Source organism: Bactrocera dorsalis, chromosome 1 (genome assembly GCF_023373825.1).
Source record: "Bactrocera dorsalis isolate Fly_Bdor chromosome 1, ASM2337382v1, whole genome shotgun sequence".
Taxonomy (NCBI): Eukaryota; Metazoa; Arthropoda; class Insecta; order Diptera; family Tephritidae; genus Bactrocera; species Bactrocera dorsalis.
This window is the reverse complement of record NC_064303.1, coordinates 78,365,177-78,375,654: the sequence shown is the minus strand read 5'-3', so window position 1 is coordinate 78,375,654 and position 10,478 is coordinate 78,365,177.

Here is a 10,478-nt window from a genome sequence, read left to right as displayed (position 1 = left end):
TCATGTTAGCTTTCAACCAATTATTTCTTAGTAATAGAAATTGAATTTATCACAACAATATACATACATATGTATAAATACATCGTCTATCATATTAATCTTATCTGCTCATATGATTGCATGTATACGCATGTGCGCGTTCAGAAATTCATATCATGATTTTATCACTTATCAATATATTACATGTGCGCGCATTGATCTGCATGTTCATATATTCATATATACTTATATGTATATTTGTATACACTTCCGAACAAATAATGCACAAGCATACAAACATACATATGCGTACACATGTGAATATGTCACCACAAAAAATTGAAGCATTGTTCTACAAAAACAATTGTCTAAATAGCAGAAGCATCACAAGTCAATATGACAGGCGAATTGGCGAAGCCCAAATGTAGTAAATTTTACAACAAAAACGATTTCATTCATAACCGCAGGCGCATATTCCACAAACGACCTCGCTTCTTTCTTAAAAACAGACGCCGTAACATCTCCCCGAGCATGCCTTTGCCAACAAGCGTCTTTTCGCGACGATGACAAAAGCTAAAAATCATAAATTGAACAACTTTCTGATGATTCTTCACAGAAAGAAGTGAGAAAAGTGGCAACATAGGAGTTGTCGATTTATAATATTTGTCTAAAATATTTTTCCGTCACTCGCAAAAATCTGCGTCGATATGTATGCAAGCTCATACATATGCATACATATTTAAGCTAGTTTGTAGACGAAGCTGTTACAGCGGCAAGGGAAGCGGTCAACAGGCGGCCATTCGTTTATTTTTTTCGGCACAGCTTAGATTTTCTATCATCACACTAGTGCTGAACACATTGAGTGCGACAGACTGTTCTGTCAAATATTAGAATATACACGTTCTTAGGGACACAGTTATTGAGGCAGCTGCACAACTACATAACTGTGTCCATAAGAACGTGTGTATTTTAATATTTGACAGAACAGTCTGTCGCACTCAATGTGTTCAGCACTTGACTCTTTGACAAGACGCCAGTTACGGCCATTGGTTGATCTTGACAGCGGAGATGCGAAAGCTGCGTGCGACTACATATTTGGCTGCCATATTGACTTGTGACGCTGCTGATGCTATTTCAAACGATTGTTGTTTTTGTAAAGCAATGTTTGTAGTTTTTGCGGGTGACATATCTACATGTGAACGCATATATGTAAGTATGTACATATGTTGTATTTGTGCCAATGTCATACGCACATATTTATGTATGTACATATGAGCAGCGCGCACATGTTATTATTGATAAGTGATTATATGATTTGAATTCGCGAAAGCGAACATTTGTGGGGCTTTTTGAAGTCGCGGGTTTATGTCAACAAGCCTCAGACTCTTGCAGCTCTTAAAGGCAATATCCGTCAAGAATGTGAGGACCTATCGCCGGAAGTTCTGGCCAAAGTGATGTAAAATTCCATAAAAAGAGCTCAAAGGTGGCACCAAACGTTCTCTTAAGGGGTATTCTAGTCTAGAAATGCTATTTAACGGCATTTTTTAAAGTCCAATAAAAAAAAAACTAAGAACATTTTTCTATCAGATATTTATTGATATTTTAAGAATGCAAAAAAAAATATAAAAAAAATATTGTGATAATTTGATTAATTGCGGCGTGGTGGCGTGGCGGGGGTTGAAAATAAGGGGGCGCCCTTCCTGACACGAATCCACACTTTGGGTGAACCGAAAAAAAAATATAAAAAAATTTTTAATCAGTACAAATGCCGCTATCGTCTGAACTAGGATAAATACAAAAAAAAAATTCAAGTAAATGGCGACTGTTTGAATTTTTTGCCCGTTTTTTGGCAAAGATCATGTTTTTTTAAAAATAGTAAAAATGAAAATTTTTTAATAATCCTAGTTCCAACCATAGAGAGATATATAAAGAAGGTCCACACCAAATTTCAAGTTAATCGGTTCATTAGAACTTGAGAAATCATGTCAGAAGTGTTGAAAATAGTAGTTTCGAGAAAAACGCGATTAAAATTTTACGTTATACGATATTCGCTTAACCGTTGTACGATATTCGCTCACTAAAATGGCTATAACTTTGAAAATAATTTGAGTTTTGCAAAATTCTTTTAGAGAGATATTTTTGAATATCAAAACTATCGAAATATGAAAAAAAAAAATTTTCGATTTTTTTTTTCAAATTTCTAGATTAGAATACCCCCTTAATGGTTATCTATATAATATTGATAAAAAAAACGCGATAACCGCTTATATTAGATTTGCCATAAAAAAATATAATTTTTATGCAAAGAAGGGGTGACAACAATATTAAAAGCTATTGGGTTACACGAACTAATAAAAAGTGCAACAGAACATAGCCATGATCCAAGGGCATACCAGACGGACGACATAAAAACAAATATGTACATCACTAAAGGATGATGCAACTAACTTTTTAGAAAAACCGTGCCAAATTATTGCAAGAGCTACGGATCGATGTAACAAAAGTTCGCGGAAATATTTACCCACACCATACGCTTAAAATCAACAAATCAATAAGGCAAGACAGAAGCTACAGTTAAGACAACCAAAATGTGTAAAAGATTTGGAGATTCCGTGTCATTTGCAGACAGTTTTATTAAAAAAGATCGGAAATCAATGTATAGTTTTATTGGAAACTGTAGAGAACGTCCGCTTACTTACAAAAAGTAGTATATGGATAATGGACGGCACATTCAAAGTTGTTCCATCCTTCATGAGGCAACTGTTTACAATTCACGGCCGTATAGGTACAAACACATGCAGTGAAATTGTACCGCTTGTTTATTGCATAATGACAAAAAAAGTGAAAAATGCTATGACGAATTTTTGTATGAATTGATGAATTTCGCATGTAATAATAACATTTCCTTAAATCCGAAAATAATTTTAACCGATCTTGAAAAGCCAGCGTCAAATCCTTTAAAAACTTTTTCCCAGACGTTAAATACAAAAGCTGTTTTTTTTTCATTTCGGCCAAATTATTTAGAGGCGTATACAAAAAGAAGGGCTTCAAAAGAAATATGGAAGAAATGAAGAGTTCTCTCTTAAAAATAGGCAACTAAAGGTTCTTGCTTTCGTACCTGCTGATGAAATACCATCTTACTATGCAGTGAAAAGTGATAAGGGGCCATATATAAATTACGTCACACAAATTTAAGGACTTTTTAACCCCTCCCCCCCTCCTTGTCACAAGTTGTCACATTTTGAACAAGCAGGAATTCCAAGAAAAGCTCGACAACATTGAGGACACAGCCAGGTCAATGGAAGGTCAACTAATTATCGCCGGAGACATAAATTCCAAAGCAGTAGAGTGGGGTATGCCACACACGGACTCGAGAGGAAAGCGCATTCTAGAAATGGGTGCGCGGCTAAGCCTAATAGTGCTCAACACGGGAAACGCAACCACGTTTAGAAGACCGGGATGCGAGGAAACTACACCAGACATCACTCTATCATCAGAACGCTTGGCAGGCTCAATAAAGAAATGGAAAGTCCTGGAGGACTACACTGGCAGCGATCACCAGTACATTTCCTTCACTATTGATACAGGAACAAACGCTAACCAGCGCAAGAAAAAGACAGCAACACGGAAGTGGAACATTTCAAAGCTAAATACTTCGAAATTGATCTCCGCAATAGACGACCAAAAAATGCAAGAAAAATTGTCGAGCACACAATGCTTAACATAACAAGAGCCTGTAAAAAATCAATGCCCAAGGCTTCCCACAGCAAACATAAGGCAGCAGTCTACTGGTGGACGGAAAATGTCGCCCAACTCAGGCGCGCATATCTCCGCCTTCGCAGAACCTACACGAGATCCAGACGCAGAGGAGCCGCACCCGAAGAAGCCGAGCAATATAAATCAGCAAAAAAGGAGCTGAAGCACGCCATCGACGACAGCAAAAAGAAAAAATGGGAGGAACTACGCGAGGATATAAACAGAAACCCCTGGGGACTCGGATATAAAGTAGTTATGAAGAAACTAGGCGCTCGAGCAAAACCACCTGACTTAACCGCTGTCAAAATGGATCACATCGTGGACGCACTATTCCCCACACACGAAAGCAGGGCTAGTGATCCAGAACAAATATTAAGATGTGCGCAAATCCCCCACTACACCCTTGAAGAGCTGCAGCTAGCCACTGGTAAGCTCAAGGCCAACAAATCACCTGGCCCGGACGGGATCCCAGCAGAAATCCTCAAAATAATCGCAGCAGAGCGCCCGGCAGTACTACTAAACATGTATAACGCCTGCCTTGAAACAGGGATATTTCCTGAACCATGGAAAAAGCAACGGCTGGTACTAATCAGTAAGGGAAAAGGAGACCCCAACTCCTCATCAGCATACCGTCCTCTATGCATGCTTGATATAGCGGGAAAGCTATATGAAAGCCTAATAAAACCCAGACTCGAAGCGGCTATTAACGAAGCTGGAGGACTGTCCGCTAGACAACATGGCTTTAGTCCCGGCAGATCAACTATAAGAGCCATAAAATGCATCATTGAAAGCGTAGAAGCAGCACAGCGCAGATGGCAAAAATATAAAATAATAGTATTACTGGCGACTCTAAATGTCCGAAACGCCTTCAACGGTGCTAGAACGACGCTCTCGAAAAAAGCTTCAAGATACCGGACTACCTCAGGGCTGTGGTGCGGAGCTACCTTAGCAACAGAAAACTGCTGTACGAAACCAAAGAAGGGTCACGGCAGATAGCGGTCACGTCAGGAGCAGCACAAGGGTCTATTCTAGGCCCAGACTTATGGAACATTAGCTACGACGCTATATTAAAACTAGAAATGCCAGACGAATCATATTTAATTGGCTACGCGGACGACATCACAGCAAGGGATACAGAAGAAGCGCGAAGAAAGCTGAATCAGGTCATGGTACGGACGCAAACATGGGTTGACACCCACAACCTCCAGCTAGCTACGGAAAAAAACAGAGCTGCTACTGTTAACAAACAAGCACATACCTCTCGAGATAAACATGCACACAACTTCTGACATTCTTAGGACACAAAGAGCAGTAAACTACCTAGGCGTAAGGCTGGACCCCAGACTAACTTTCTGGGTACAAATCCAGCACGCCGAAGGAAAGGCAGCGAAGATCACCTCTCAACTGAGCCGATTAATGGCCAACATAGGAGGCCCCAGCCAAGAAAAGAGAAAGCTCCTAATGTCGACGACAATCAGCGTTTTATTATACGGAGCCGAGATCTGGGCAGACGCGCTTAAAAAGGAGAACCGGCGTAAGGTAATGGCCAGGGTGCACCGCACCGCAGCTCTCAGAGTTGCATCAGCCTACCGGACAGTATCCGGCGATGCAATATTAGTTATAAGCGGCAATGCTCCAATCGACCTACTAGCATACGAAAGGAAAAAGCTGTGGGAGCTAAAGAAATCATCCGAACATAACAAGAGCGCAATACAACAAATAAGGAAAGATACAATAACAGCATGGCAACAAAGATGGGAGAACGAAAGTCGCGGCAGATGGACGGCCAGGCTAATAAAAATCTAGACTTAGGGACAAGCCGCAAATTCGGAGAAGTCGATTTTTACACAAACCAGCTTTTATCCGGTCACGGATACTTCAAAAAGTACCTCCACAGAATGGGAAAAGTCGAAGAGCCATCATACCTATATAACGACGCGACAGAAGACGACGCTGAACACACCTTCTTCGAATGTGTGCGTTGGCGACAAGAACGCATCGCCGTAGAAAACCTGCTTGGCCCAATAAACGCGGACAATTTAGTCAGCGTGATGCTGGAGAGTGAAGCAAACTGGGAAACTATCAATAATTTCCCAGCAATCTTGCTTCGCAGCAAAAGCGGGACCTGGACGCAGGTGCGCAGATGTAAATCTCTCAATGAGAAAAATGGAACGCCACCCTGAAGTAATGCAAATGCGGTCCCAGGGTGGGCGACGGTTCCTTAGAGGGGGGGTTTTTAGTGACCTGCAAGTGACACATACCGCTGCTGTGACGATAGCACCGATGATTCGGAAGGCATTTTCCACCCCCTCACCCGCAAAAACCAAAAAAAAAAAAAAAATTGGATGTCAGGAACATCTTTCGTATCAAAATCGTCTTCTTCCATCCATAAAGCATCGTCATCATTCATTAAACAGAGAATCTCTCGGGCACGTACAACCGCAATTCTTTGAGGACGAATTTGTTTTTTATGTGATTGTTTGTGTTGATTGGTGGCTTAATATAAAGAAAAATATAGGCCACATATGCTACACGATCTTTTAAATAAGTATGACTCGACACTAGGGCAATAACTATCATATGGAACTTGTTTCAGGTGGGATGATGCTTGGAGATTTAATAATATCTGTAGTAATAATGGAGCAAACTTAGCGTCGTTGTCATCATTCCCTGTGACTCCATGGTAAATATCCTTCTTGTTTATGAGACATCCGGTCGTGCGATATTTTGCTACGCCGCATAATCATCCTCGCAGCACTCATCGCAACAAATCCACACACAACATACTACAGGTCACACAACCCAAAACAACACAACATGTCATCCACACAACCACATCTACACATCATACCAACCACACTACACACCAACACTTCGCCTTTTTCACCACCCACAACCGATACAAAAGAATTGTTCACATCGGAATGAGGGCTTTTTCTTCGTTTACCCGTGACTGCTAAGGTTTTTTTTCGCCATCGAGTCGTTCGTCAACGCAACGCTGCGTACCACTAGTGAACTAAAAACTTTCAAGTGAATTTTCAAATTGTTAACTGAACAAAAGTTCCAATAATTTTTGTGTAAGGAAAATAACATTGTGTAACAATCGATAAGCATTGAAAAAAGAAATAAAGAATTACAAATAAAAGGAATTCGTTTTGAAAAAGAAATATTGAACCAATTTCGAATTGTGATTTTAGTGAACTTATAAGGTGCAAGTGCAAGTGAGTATATCACCGACATCCGAGTGAACAAAAGGTTTGCAATTAAACAATTGGTCCTTCGAGCCTCCTTGAAAGGCACCTAGAGAAACAAAAAAAAAAAAAAGAAAAGAAAAATACAGAGTACAAGATACTCATACATATATACATATTAACAGTGAAAATAAATTACAATAAACGGCCGCGAAACAAATTGAAACAATCTAACTTAAAACTCTGTAAAAACTAAAAGCGGGCGCGATTTTATAATAAACGGGCGCGAAACAAATTTAAACAAACTAACTTAAAAATCAGTAAAAACTAAAAGCGGGCGCGATTTAATGAGAATAAAGGAAAAGAAAGAACAGAACATTAAGCACGGGAGAGGAAACAAGCAGGAAAGCAGAGAGAAGGAATGCTACAAACAGCAATAACGCCGGAACAAGGAAAAAAAAAGACTAAACTCAGAGAGCGAGAATGAAGAGGAACATTGGCATTAATAAGTATCTCACCCTCTCAAAGACCCTTGGCGGAAATTAATGTGAGTCCAGTCCAATTTAATTTTTGAAAATTGAAGTTTTATGCACGCATGTATATACATATGTACGTATTTTTTTTCTTTAAGTAACAGAAATATTTCGGCATACAGTTACCTATAAAAAACCCAACTGTTTTGATAATATATATATATATACATTATACAGTAAGACAGTTCGGTGTATATGTGTGTATGTACCGAAATAACTGACCTGCCTATAAGCCTATTTTGTGTTTCCAAACACACCGCCATATTACTCAAAAAATAAAATAAAATTAAAATTTCACAAAGTCAAGTATACCAACTTGCAACTATCCAGCGATACCACTTGGGCTAATAAGCAACAAGCAGGATCGTGTACAACTAATAAGCAAAGGCGAACAAAAAAAAAATAAAGAAAAAAAAATATAAGGAAAATACATATGTAAATATAATAATAAGTGCAACACATGTGTGCATATATTTCCGAATTTTTTATTCTATTACACAAATATGTGTACATGCCTATGTAATTAAATAATCAAGTGGTACATACATAAATTAAATAACGCCAAGGTTCAACGACCTGCCTTTTCGCTTAATTCGTGTTTCCAAACACACCACAACACCACAAAATAAAATACCAAAAAAAACAGCAACAAATTTCCTAAGTCAAGTATAACTTGCAATAATTCTTGCGATACCCCTTGGGCTAAAGAAACAAAAAAAAAAAAAGCAACAAGCAGGAACGCTTTAAACATAAGCAAAGGCAAAGAGAGAACCACAAAAGGTAATAAGCAAAATTTATGTATGTGCACATATGTATTTACCTTTACATTTGCATGTCTCCCGCCGAAATTTATACCGCAATCACACTCACCTTTTTGCTCATGCTCTTTCCGTACTCAATCTCTCACTAGAGAGATCCTTATAAAAACATTTGATACATACATATGTACATATGGGAACAAATACTTATAATCTTTTTAATATAACACATTATATACATATATAATATTTTCCAGGCTCTCATCGACCGGTTACAGATACATATATACATTTATGTGCATTTAGCATTGTTGCTATATTGCACATACTTTTATAAACATATATACGGGTATATATATATATACAACAATTGCAACAAAAGTTAAAGAAACGTATGCAAATAAATATACAAACATTCTTGCTTATTACGGCTGTCCTTTCGCGTTCTTAAAAGATACAGAACGTAAAAACATAACAAAAATACAAATTAAGCGCGAGTGAAGCGGAGATAAATTAATTTGATACACGGTAAAAAATAAAATAAAATAAAAAATAAAACGAAAACAAAAAAAAAAAAACAGACATATTTAACAAAAATAATTACATACGAATACATACATATATGTATGAAACAAATAATTAATCGATGTATGCGGTGAATACACGTTCGCAAAGTCATAATCTGTTTCATTTATAATAAAATTTATTATATTTACCAAAAAAAAAAAATTTTTTTACACATTTTTTTCACAATACCAATTTTATAATTGTATTTCAAACGAAATATTTACAAACATTTTTTACAAAAATTTTTAATAATTCCAATTTTACAATTTTACTTCAAACGAAATATTTACAAAGAATTGTTTATATATTTTATTATAATACTACCAATTTTACAATTGTAGTATTTCAAACGAAACATTTTTAAGCTCAAAGCTTCGAATTTAATTTAATAAATGCAATCTGATAAATCTAAAGAGGTTAAACCAAGAACTCCTCAATTATTGGAAATTCCAAAAATGATTCATCACTGAAAGTGACAGTTTTATAAGATATTGTACAAGATTTCAAGCTTCCCCTATTACTGACATCATAGAATCAGTTTTGAATATAAAACTAGAAAGTGTGAACAATCTCTGGGCTCGCCTTCTGGCAGCGTACGATACAGTACTAGATACTGACGACGCAGAACTCCCAGAAAACGCAAAAGCTTCGGCTACAGCCAAGTGTGATAACTGCCGCGATCAGTATGAATTAACAAAGGGAATGATCACTGAACAAATAAGTTTAGTAAGGCCAAGTAGAGCCACTACTCCCCCTCCCAGAGTAGTTACAACACCAAAAGAAGACCTAGATAAAGGCATGTATCTCAAAGTACCAGCTTGTGATACTGAAGTTTTTAATGGATGTTATGATCAATGGCCGTCCTTCCGGGACATGTTCACTGCCGTCTATATAAACCATCCTAAACTCTCACAAGCACAAAAGTTATACCATCTAAGGTACAAAACAAAAGGGGAAGCAGGCAGTATCGTCAAGCGATTCGCTTTAAATGACGAACATTTTAAGCTGGCTTGGGAAGCACTAGTCGAAAGGTACGAAAATGAAAGGGTTATGATAGAAAACCCAATAAAAACTTTATTGCATTTGCCAAAAATTCAACAAGAAACTAGCCAGGAGTTTCAAAACTTATACTCTTACAGTGACCAATTGTTTATCTGTGTTAAAAACACAAAATATCTCCACAGAATCGTGGGACCCTATGATAGTAACCATTTGCGCAGAAACACTGCCTGATGCTGCTTTGCTACGATGGGAACAATCTCTAGTGGAAAGAAAAATAATGCCCACCTGGCAACAGATGAAAACATTCCTCACTGCTCAATACGAGATAGCTGAGCGAATAGACAAAAAAATTATAAATCCAAAAAGTCATCAAAATGACTCAAGTAAAAACTTGTTTAAACCTCAAGCCAGCAATTATATGCAATACAATAGACACGCTAACAGAAGCCAAACATTTGTGACAAATCAAACAAATAAATGGCAACCATTATGTGAAATTTGTAAGGGAGGTCATATCATAAGATCTTGCGAGAAATTTAAAAAATTATCCGTTTCTGACAGAAACAATCTTGTCAGACAACATAAACTTTGCATCAACTGTCTGTCGAATGCTCATACGACAAAAGACTGTGAAAGCAAATTTACTTGTGTGTACTGTCAACGAAGACATCACTCACTGCTTCATATTACGA